Below are 9,607 nucleotides of genomic sequence, written 5' to 3'. Positions count from 1 at the left end.
TATGTTAACGTTTTGCATGAATTACCTTTGATTTTTCTGACATCATTTGTACATGGACAGACAATGGGAAACTACTTAGACTTTGCCAGCTTGAGCATCTTGAGATGATTGATCTAACTTTGTTCATGCTTGTCACTAAGTGCAAACTCAAGTTATTGTCATGTGTACACAGTAAAATGAAATTCTTACCTGCATTTCTCCTGAGAACAATGATAATAAAAAAATAGCAACAATATATATATTCATTTAAATGATTTTATCATAAAACAGCAACATAGCCAAATGTTAAAAAAAGTGAAGGGTCTGAAAACATTCTGAATGCACTGTACTCTGTATGTCAGTCATTCACCTTCAAACCTGCTTAGTCCAGAACAGGGTCATGGAGGTCTGCTGGCACCTATCCCATCTAGCAGAGGACTCAAATCAGGAAGAAAACCTTATAATGGTCACCAGTCCATCGCAGGGCAAACCCGCATACACATACACACACACACCCCAACCACACACTAGGGCCAATTTATGTACTTATAAAAATTGACAGATATTTATCAAGATACCATTAAATTGATTTTAAAATACCGGCAAGACATTACTAATGTTTCTGCCGGTTCTGTAATGATAGCAGTGCTGGGCATCTTTCGAGTCAAAACTAAACTTGGCATATTTCCTATTTGCTGCACCTCTAAAGCACAAACAAACAGGTGAGGTTGAGGACCGGTAAAGCAGTGGTCAGCCATGAAAAGTGAGTGCAGAAAGTAAGGAATACACCACAGTTACTTTAGAAATTAAAGATGTCCAACACTGATATCGGCATATTACTGGCAGAAGCCATTGGCACCCTGGCACACCTTTCTATAGTCTAGAGAAGTCTTATCAGAACTGGTCTCCATGGATGAGAAGTGACCAAAAAGCCATTTCTCCAAGGTGGAAATAAAGCCAAACTGCAAATGCTCTGGACTGATGAGCCTCTCACAGAAGCCACTCCTCTACTGAAGGGCTGGAGAATAGTATATCGATGAATGTCTGCTGGCAAAAGTGAAGCACAGTGGGGTTTCTTTGCAGATTTTGGGCTGGATTTCAACAAATGGAAGAGGTGATTTGGTCAACATTGATGGGCCCCCTCACTGCTGAGAAGTACAGATTTTTATCCATTATGTGATAGGCACCTGATCAGTTCCAGATTTATTCTGCAGCATGACAATGACTCTAAATAGACGGGCAAAATCATAAAAAACAAACTATCTGCAGTGAAAAGTGGAACAGGCAATCCTACAACAGACAGTATGGCCCTCACAGAGCTCTGATCTTAACATCATCAAGCCAAGGACTACTTCAAGAGACAAGCAAGTAAGACCGACAAAGTCTGCAGTAGGACTGTGTCAAGTTCGACAAGGGATGTGGAACAGCAAACTAGATAAGGACCTTCAGAAACTGCAGGCAGGCAGAACTAAGAGAATTGCTGCTGTTTTAAGGCATGAGGTGGTCACACCAAACATTGATTTCATTTATTGTTTTTTTTTCACTTACTGCATTTTCATGATTAATAAAATCTGTGTGTGGCTTTACTTTGTGAGAGCATTCCCACTATACAGCATTTTCTCACAAGTGCCTAAGACTTTTGCACAGAACTCTAGAGTGTTTGTTACTTTATGTAATTGACTACATTTATTTTGATGAAGAAATGTACAGTACCTAGTGTAAAATAAGTTAATGAGCAAACTGTTAAACAGTAGGTAAGTTCCTGGGCCCAAGTTTATAAAAAGGAGGACCAGCACTGCATGAGTCCTTAAATATAATGATTGTTTTAATTCGGAATTAAACGGAATTGTGATCTCTCTGTTTTCTAATGTGCGGGTGAGAATGCATCTAATGAGTTATACAGTTAGGTCCATAAATATTTGGACAGAGACAACTTTTTTCTAATTTTGGTTCTGTACATTACCACAATTAATTTTAAATGAAACAACTCAGATGCAGTTGAAGTGCAAACTTTCAGCTTTAATTCAGTGGGGTGAACAAAACAATTGCATAAAGATGTGAGGCAACTAAAGCATTGTTTTAACACAATCCCTTCATTTCAGGGGCTCAAAAGTAATTGGACAATTGACTCAAAGGCTATTTCATGAGCAGGTGTGGGCAAGTCTGTCGTTATGTCATTATCAATTAAGCAGATAAAAGGCCTGGAGTTGATTTGAGGTGTGGTGCTTGCATGTGGAAGATTTTGCTGTGAACAGACAACATGCGGTCAAAGGAGCTCTCCATGCAGGTGAAAGAAGCCATCTTTAAGCTGCAAAAACAGAAAAAACCCATCCGAGAAATTGCTACAATATTACGAGTGGCAAAATCTACAGTTTGGTACATCCTGAGAAAGAAAGCAAGCACTGGTGAACTCAGCAACGCAAAAAGACCTGGACGTCCACGGAAGACAACAGTGGTGGATGATCGCAGAATCATTTTCATGGTGAAGAGAAACCCCTTCACAACAGCCAACCAAGTGAACAACCCTCTCCAAGGGGTAGGTGTATCGATATTCAAGTCTACCATAAAGAGAAGACTACATGAAAGTAAATACAGAGGGTGCACTGCAAGGTGCAAGCCACTCATAAGCCTCAAGAATAGAAAGGCTAGATTGGACTTTGCTAAAGAACATCTAAAAAAGCAAGCACAGTTCTGGAAAAACATTCTTTGGACAGATGAAACCAAGATCAACCTCTACCAGAATGATGGCAAGAAAAAAGTATGGAGAAGGCATGGAACAGCTCATTATCCAAAGCATACCACATCATCTGTAAAACACGGTGGAGACAGTGTGATGGCTTAGGTGTGCATGGCTGCCAGTGGCACTGGGACACCAGTGTTTATTGATGATGTGACACAGGACAGAAGCAGCCAAATGAATTCTGAAGTGTTCAGAGACATACTGTCTTCTCAAATCCAGCTAAATGCAGTCAAATTGATTGGGCGGCGTTTCATGATACAGATGGACAATGACCCAAAACATACAGCCAAAGCAACCCAGGAGTTTATTAAAGCAAAGAAGTGGAAAATTCTTGAATGGCCAAGTCAGTCACCTGATCTTAACCCAATTGAGCATGCATTTCACTTGTTGAAGACTAAACTTCAGACAGAAAGGCCCACAAACAAACAGCAACTGAAACACGCTGCAGTAAAGGCCTGGCAGAGCATTAAAAAGGAGGAAACCCAGCATCTGGTGATGCCCATGAGTTCAAGACTTCAGGCTGTCATTGCCAGCAAAGGGTGTTCAACCAAGTATTAGTAATGAACATTTTATTTCCAGTTATTTAATTTGTCCAATTACTTTTGAGCCCCTGAAATGAAGGGATTGTGTTTATGCTTTAGTTGCCTCACATTTTTATGCAATCGTTTTGTTCACCCCACTGAATTAAAGCTGAAAGTCTGCACTTCAACTGCATCTGAGTTGTTTCATTTAAAATTCATTGTGGTAATGTACAGAACCAAAATCAGAAAAAAAGTTGTCTCTGTCCAAATATTTATGGACATAACTGTATGTGTTTTGTCACATGAGAACTTGTTCTTTTTCTGTTATTTGCTTTGGCTTGAGTGGCATCAGAGTGGCCATCAGCAGAAGTATACCATTAAAATTTGGGAAAGAAATGTAACTGTCACATCTCAGTTTACTATTTTAAGAATTGTGACTAAAAGAATGGAGAGCAATGTTCATCCAATTACAGTACACTTTCACATTTGTTACTGTAATATACTTGAAATAAATCCTGATTTTCTTTATTAATACTGTATTATAAATAATGAACATCAATAAGAGAGTTATCCTCAAATGACAGAGGGGATGTGTCCTAATGACTTGGAGATCAGTTGACCATTATAAGATCCATCCTGGCTTTCAGAATGGCTGACGTAATGTTTACATTTTATGACCTCTGAGGTCGGGCCCTCTCTGTGACATTTGGTCTGACAGCTTGGTCATTCCCGTGGACTTGCTCCCATGCAGAGAGCTGGCTTTGCATGCCTTTTCCAATTTATTAAGTGTGACGGTCCAGCTCTTTTGATTGATGTTGCTTGTCGCTTTGATTTGGCGTGACCTCTGTGGAGTGATGTCAGATTGGTATGGGGATGCTAAAGGTGATTTCACGCTTGGGTTCAAAGCCTTGTGTGATCAAGCCACTTGTTCTGCGGTTCATGCGTTTACACAGCCGTGACATGCAGGAGAGAACTGTGGGGCATTAGAGTAAGTGCTTGCCTAGAAGTTCTTCATATATTGATTGGTTTTCTGGTTCTTCCCAGGTGTGTGAGTTGTGTTTTTTTTTCGTTTATTGACATTCCAGTGTATGTGTCGTTATAAATCTATGGCATCCCAGCTTGTTTTTCACCTTACTGTGGCTGAGAAGAGCCTTAAAGGGGCCAGTCTACAGAATGACCTTTGTCCTCAGTGGCATTTGGAGTAGAGAACTGGATGACAGGAAGCACTCAAAGGACCAAAACAAAATAATCTTAATAAAATAAAAGTCAGCATGATTTGTAAGTAATGAACGTGGAGGAGGAAGAAAAGTCTCCTTCTAATAGCACCCGGAGGGAATTAAAAGCATACTAGTCCAAAATAAGCAAACAGTAAAGAAAAATTAAAAGATACGTAGTAACAAATGAACTGATATAGAGCAAGTAAATGTAAATCTAAAAAAGAACAACAAAATGCATCTGGGGGGGAATTGGTACCTCTAAAACTGAATAAATTGACACTGGAGCTGACGCTGACTAAGAGATAATACTGCTTAGTCAGAAGATTCTTCCAAAGCAATTACCGGTTCTCCAATTGTGAAACGACATCTATGAAAAAATAAAGATTGTCTTCCTTTAAGCGTGCTTTTAAAAATAGCCTGTTCCCATGGCATTTTCGGAAGCCCTTGAAGGATAATGAGCTCCAGATGTTTCCCAGATGTTTTCTCTCATACCTCAGGCTTTAAGAAGATGTCAGGAAGGCCCAGTGCTGGAAGGCTGAGAGATTGTCTTCATTTAATTTGCTCCAACTCGACTGGTTACTTGGAGATCCCTGCAGCCAAGTCATATAAATAAAATGTTAATGCATTTTTTTACTGGCACAAAGGATTGGTGGCACTAGATACGTGTAAACTTTTAACAAACTAATTATAGATTTCCCATCAGTCATTATGACACAGTTTCTCTCTTTCTTCTGCCTTTAAGCATTAGATTTAATCATTTTAAAGAGAAGTTATCATGTTAAATCAACAGTGTGGAAAAAACGTCCACACATAATGCCCAATATCTGTACATGATATCCAAGAGCCTTTCTTAATGCCAATTACTATTTTTATTTTTAAAAAATTGAAAATTAATCTACTTATATGAAAGCTGGAACATTCATGCAAAAAACTGATATTATCTTAATAAAAGCAGATTCCTCTGTCAGTAAACAATATCATGGAAGATTGAGCGAGTGCTCCACTCAGTGGACTGTGGCTGCTTATACAGCACATGTGCAGTCTAAACTTGAATGGTTATATTAAAAAAACAAGAACTTGCTCTAGCTATAATGTCTTCTCTTTTCTATGTAGCCACAAGAGCAGTTATAGAATAATTTCTTTACCACCTGGAATAACAGAACCACCCACCTATAGGCATATCTAATCAAAACAGCTGGTGGGGGCAGACACCCCCAACAGATGACAATCTACGTGTGTTATATACTGTACATAGATAACAGTAACAATTCAGAAAACGTGTAATCGAATTTAGTCTGATTTATTTGCATGTTCTCTTTCTGTTGCTGCTTAGGGTAACAGGCATCCAGAGCTTAGCATTAAGAACAAAGCACTAATCAACCCTGGGTGGACTGCCATTTCTCTGCAGGGTGAACTCACACAGGTCCAACTTAAAGGTGGCAATAAAAGTATTCTGCACATTTTTAACATATGGCTGGACTCTGGAGTGCCTGAAGAAACTAAAGTGAGCCAAAGTACTTGCTATAATCAGGAGCAATTATGAAGATTTGTGAAAGTGTGGGCAGGAACATCACATAGGGCTCAACCACTAGAGACCTTCATAATTCACTTTATTTGCAATAAACAATTTCTTGCATTTGGAATTCTTCATTTTTCGCATACCCCAACTTCCTCTCCAGAGGGAGAAAGAAACTTGGGGTCAGAGAGTAGGGTTAGCTATTAGTCCAGCACCTTTGGAGCAAGTTTTCCTTAGGAGAGTGAATTCTTTTAATGTGGGAGGTGACATCCTTCACATCTTCTATAACTCTGTGATAGCCAGTGCAATTTTCTACGCTGTGGTGTGCTGGGTGATACCATCACTTCAAGAGTGGCCCACCAAATCAACAAGCTAATTTAAAGGACAGGCTCAGTTATAAGATGCACTCTGGATCCCCAGGAAGTCCTAGCAAAGGAGAGAATTAAAACAAAATGGAATGCCATTATGAACAATGTCTCTGACGCACTGAAGACTTTCAGCCAATGAATCATTCAGCAAAAGTGTGTCAAGAAACACGACTGGGGCTCCTTTATACCAACAGCAATACGCCTGCATAATGTCTCACTGGAACTGGGACTGCCAAGTCTGAAGTTATCTTTCTTTTTAATTTCCTTTCTTTTTAGTCATTCTAGTGTGTGTATATTTATATTTATTTATCCATCCATCCATCCATTGTCTCCCGCTTATCCGAGGTCGGGTCGCGGGGGCAGCAGCTTGAGCAGAGATGCCCAGACTTCCCTCTCCCCGGCCACTTCTTCTAGCTCTTCCGGGAGAATCCCAAGGCGTTCCCAGGCCAGTCGAGAGACATAGTCCCTCCAGCGTGTCCTGGGTCTTCCCCGGGGCCTCCTCCTGGTTGGACGTGCCCGGAACACCTCACCAGGGAGGCGTCCAGGAGGCATCCTGATCAGATGCCCGAGCCACCTCATCTGACTCCTCTCGATGCGGAGGAGCAGCGGCTCTAATCTGAGCCCCTCCCGGATGACTGAGCTTCTCACCCTATCTTTAAGGGAAAGCCCAGACACCCTGCGGAGGAAACTCATTTCAGCCGCTTGTATTCGCGATCTCGTTCTTTCGGTCACTACCCATAGCTCATGACCATAGGTGAGGGTAGGAACATAGATCGACTGGTAAATTGAGAGCTTCGCCTTGCGGCTCAGCTCCTTTTTCACCACGACAGACCGATGCAATGCCCGCATTACTGCGGATGCCGCACCGATCCGCCTGTCGATCTCACGCTCCATTCTTCCCTCACTCGTGAACAAGACCCCGAGATACTTGAACTCCTCCACTTGGGGCAGGATCTCGCTACCAACCCTGAGAGGGCACTCCACCCTTTTCCGGCTGAGGACCATGGTCTCGGATTTGGAGGTGCTGATTCTCATCCCAGCTGCTTCACACTCGGCTGCGAACCGATCCAGAGAGAGCTGAAGATCACGGCCTGATGAAGCAAACAGGACAACATCATCTGCAAAAAGCAGTGACCCAATCCTGAGCCCACCAAACTGGACCCCCTCAACACCCTGGCTGTGCCTAGAAATTCTGTCCATAAAAGATATGAACAGAATCGGTGGCAAAGGGCAGCCCTGGCGGAGTCCAACTCTCACTGGAAACGGGTTCAACTTACTGCCGGCAATGCGGACCAAGCTCTGGCACCGATCGTACAGGGACTGAACAGCCCTTATCAGGGGGGCCGGTACCCCATACTCTCGGAGTACCCCCCACAGGATTCACCGAGGGACACGGTCGAATGCCTTTTCTAAGTCCACAAAACACATGTAGACTGGTTGGGCAAACTCCCATGCACCCTCCAGGACCCTGCTAAGGGTATAGAGCTGGTCCACTGTTCCGCGACCAGGACGAAAACCACACTGTTCCTCCTGAATCCGAGGCTCGACTATCCGACGGACCCTCCTCTCCAGGACCCCTGAATAGACTTTTCCAGGGAGGCTGAGGAGTGTGATCCCTCTGTAGTTGGAACACACCCTCCGATCCCCCTTCTTAAAGAGGGGGACCACCACCCCGGTCTTCCAATCCAGAGGCACTGTCCCTGATGTCCATGCGATGTTGCAGAGGCGTGTCAGCCAAGACAGTCCTACAACATCCAGAGCCTTGAGGAACTCCGGGCGTATCTCATCCACCCCCGGGGCCCTACCACCAAGGAGTTTTTTGACCACCTCGGTGACCTCAGTCCCAGAGATGGTGGAGCCCACCTCTGAGTCCCCAGGCTCTGCTTCCTCATTGGAAGGCATGTTAATGGGATTGAGGAGGTCTTCGAAGTATTCCCCCCACCGACCCACAACATCCCGAGTCGAGGTCAGCAGCGCACCATCCCCACCATATACAGTGTTGACACTGCACTGCTTCCCCTTCCTGAGACGCCGGATGGTGGACCAGAATCTCCTCGAATATTTATTTATCTATGTATTTATTTATGTTAAAAGTTTCTGTAAAAAGCTAAATTTCCTCCCAGGTTCAAATAAAGTTCTATCTATCTAATAACAGACCATCCATCTTTGAAGATTTTGATAATGATAACTCACGACTATGATTTAACTTAGGAGTTTACCCTAACAGCAATTATTCCATTTTCCAAAGATAAAAGGAGGCCATATTGAGAAGGAGGAAAATTTAAAACATTAGAAAGCAACTGGGGCGAGAGAACAAAGCATTCAGCCCAACAAGCTCATCTATCCTATTCACCTAGGTTGTCCAAAATAACAGAGAATCACTAACTACTAATTGTACAGCTCCTAAATAAAGTGTGTTTTGTCTTTTTAGGTATCTATCTATTCTTTCACCTATTTTGCAAACTTTCAATTACTGACTTGCTGGAAGCTAAATCCTACCTTCGCAATGCTGGATTTAAGGCAAGAATGAATCTCTTGACAGGATGCTAATAAAATTTGTTTTACAAGACATTAACACTAGACAACACTTTTTTTCAAATATTTTCCTTTGCGGAAGATTTTTGGGAATTATTATAGACCAGTAATGGTGCACTGCACGATAATGTGCAGTGAATACACTTGACTTGAGCATTCCTAGTTTTCAGACTCTTTCTCTGTACGTTTAGCATTCATTTGCTCAGAGGTTGATGCGCTTGCTGCTTCCTGAGCCGCTCTTCTTTTCTCCACCCTAATGGCCCGCTTCTTCTCTTCTCTCTTTTCACATTAAACCTGATTAAGTCAGTGTTTGTGTTGCAATTACTTAGTACGTTTTCTTTAATTTGTCACTTAAGCTGGTACTTAAGTATTTAATCTGCCTCAAGAATGATTTAAGATATGAAGAGGTAGGGGAAGTGACGGCGAAGCTGGTAGGGATGAGAACGGCGCCCGTACACATGCGCCGCACAGTCCATTCTTCTGGTTGCTGATAAGAGTTGATTCTACAATAAAATAAAAAGAAAAATAACCTTGGAGGTCAATCATCACCCCGAAAGCGGATAGTAGACGTCACGTAGCATATGTGTACCAAACTTCAGGTCAATAGGTGAAACGGTTTGCAAGCTACAGGTGATTTAAAATCCTGGACAGACAAATGAACAGCCATGGTAGCGCATTATATATAAAGATAGCTTCAAGATGAACACTAATATACAATTGTACATAGAAGT

Source organism: Erpetoichthys calabaricus, chromosome 14, assembly GCF_900747795.2.
Source record: "Erpetoichthys calabaricus chromosome 14, fErpCal1.3, whole genome shotgun sequence".
NCBI classification, from domain to species: domain Eukaryota; kingdom Metazoa; phylum Chordata; class Cladistia; order Polypteriformes; family Polypteridae; genus Erpetoichthys; species Erpetoichthys calabaricus.
The sequence above is the reverse complement of the archived record's forward strand: the minus strand, read 5'-3'. Positions refer to the sequence as shown.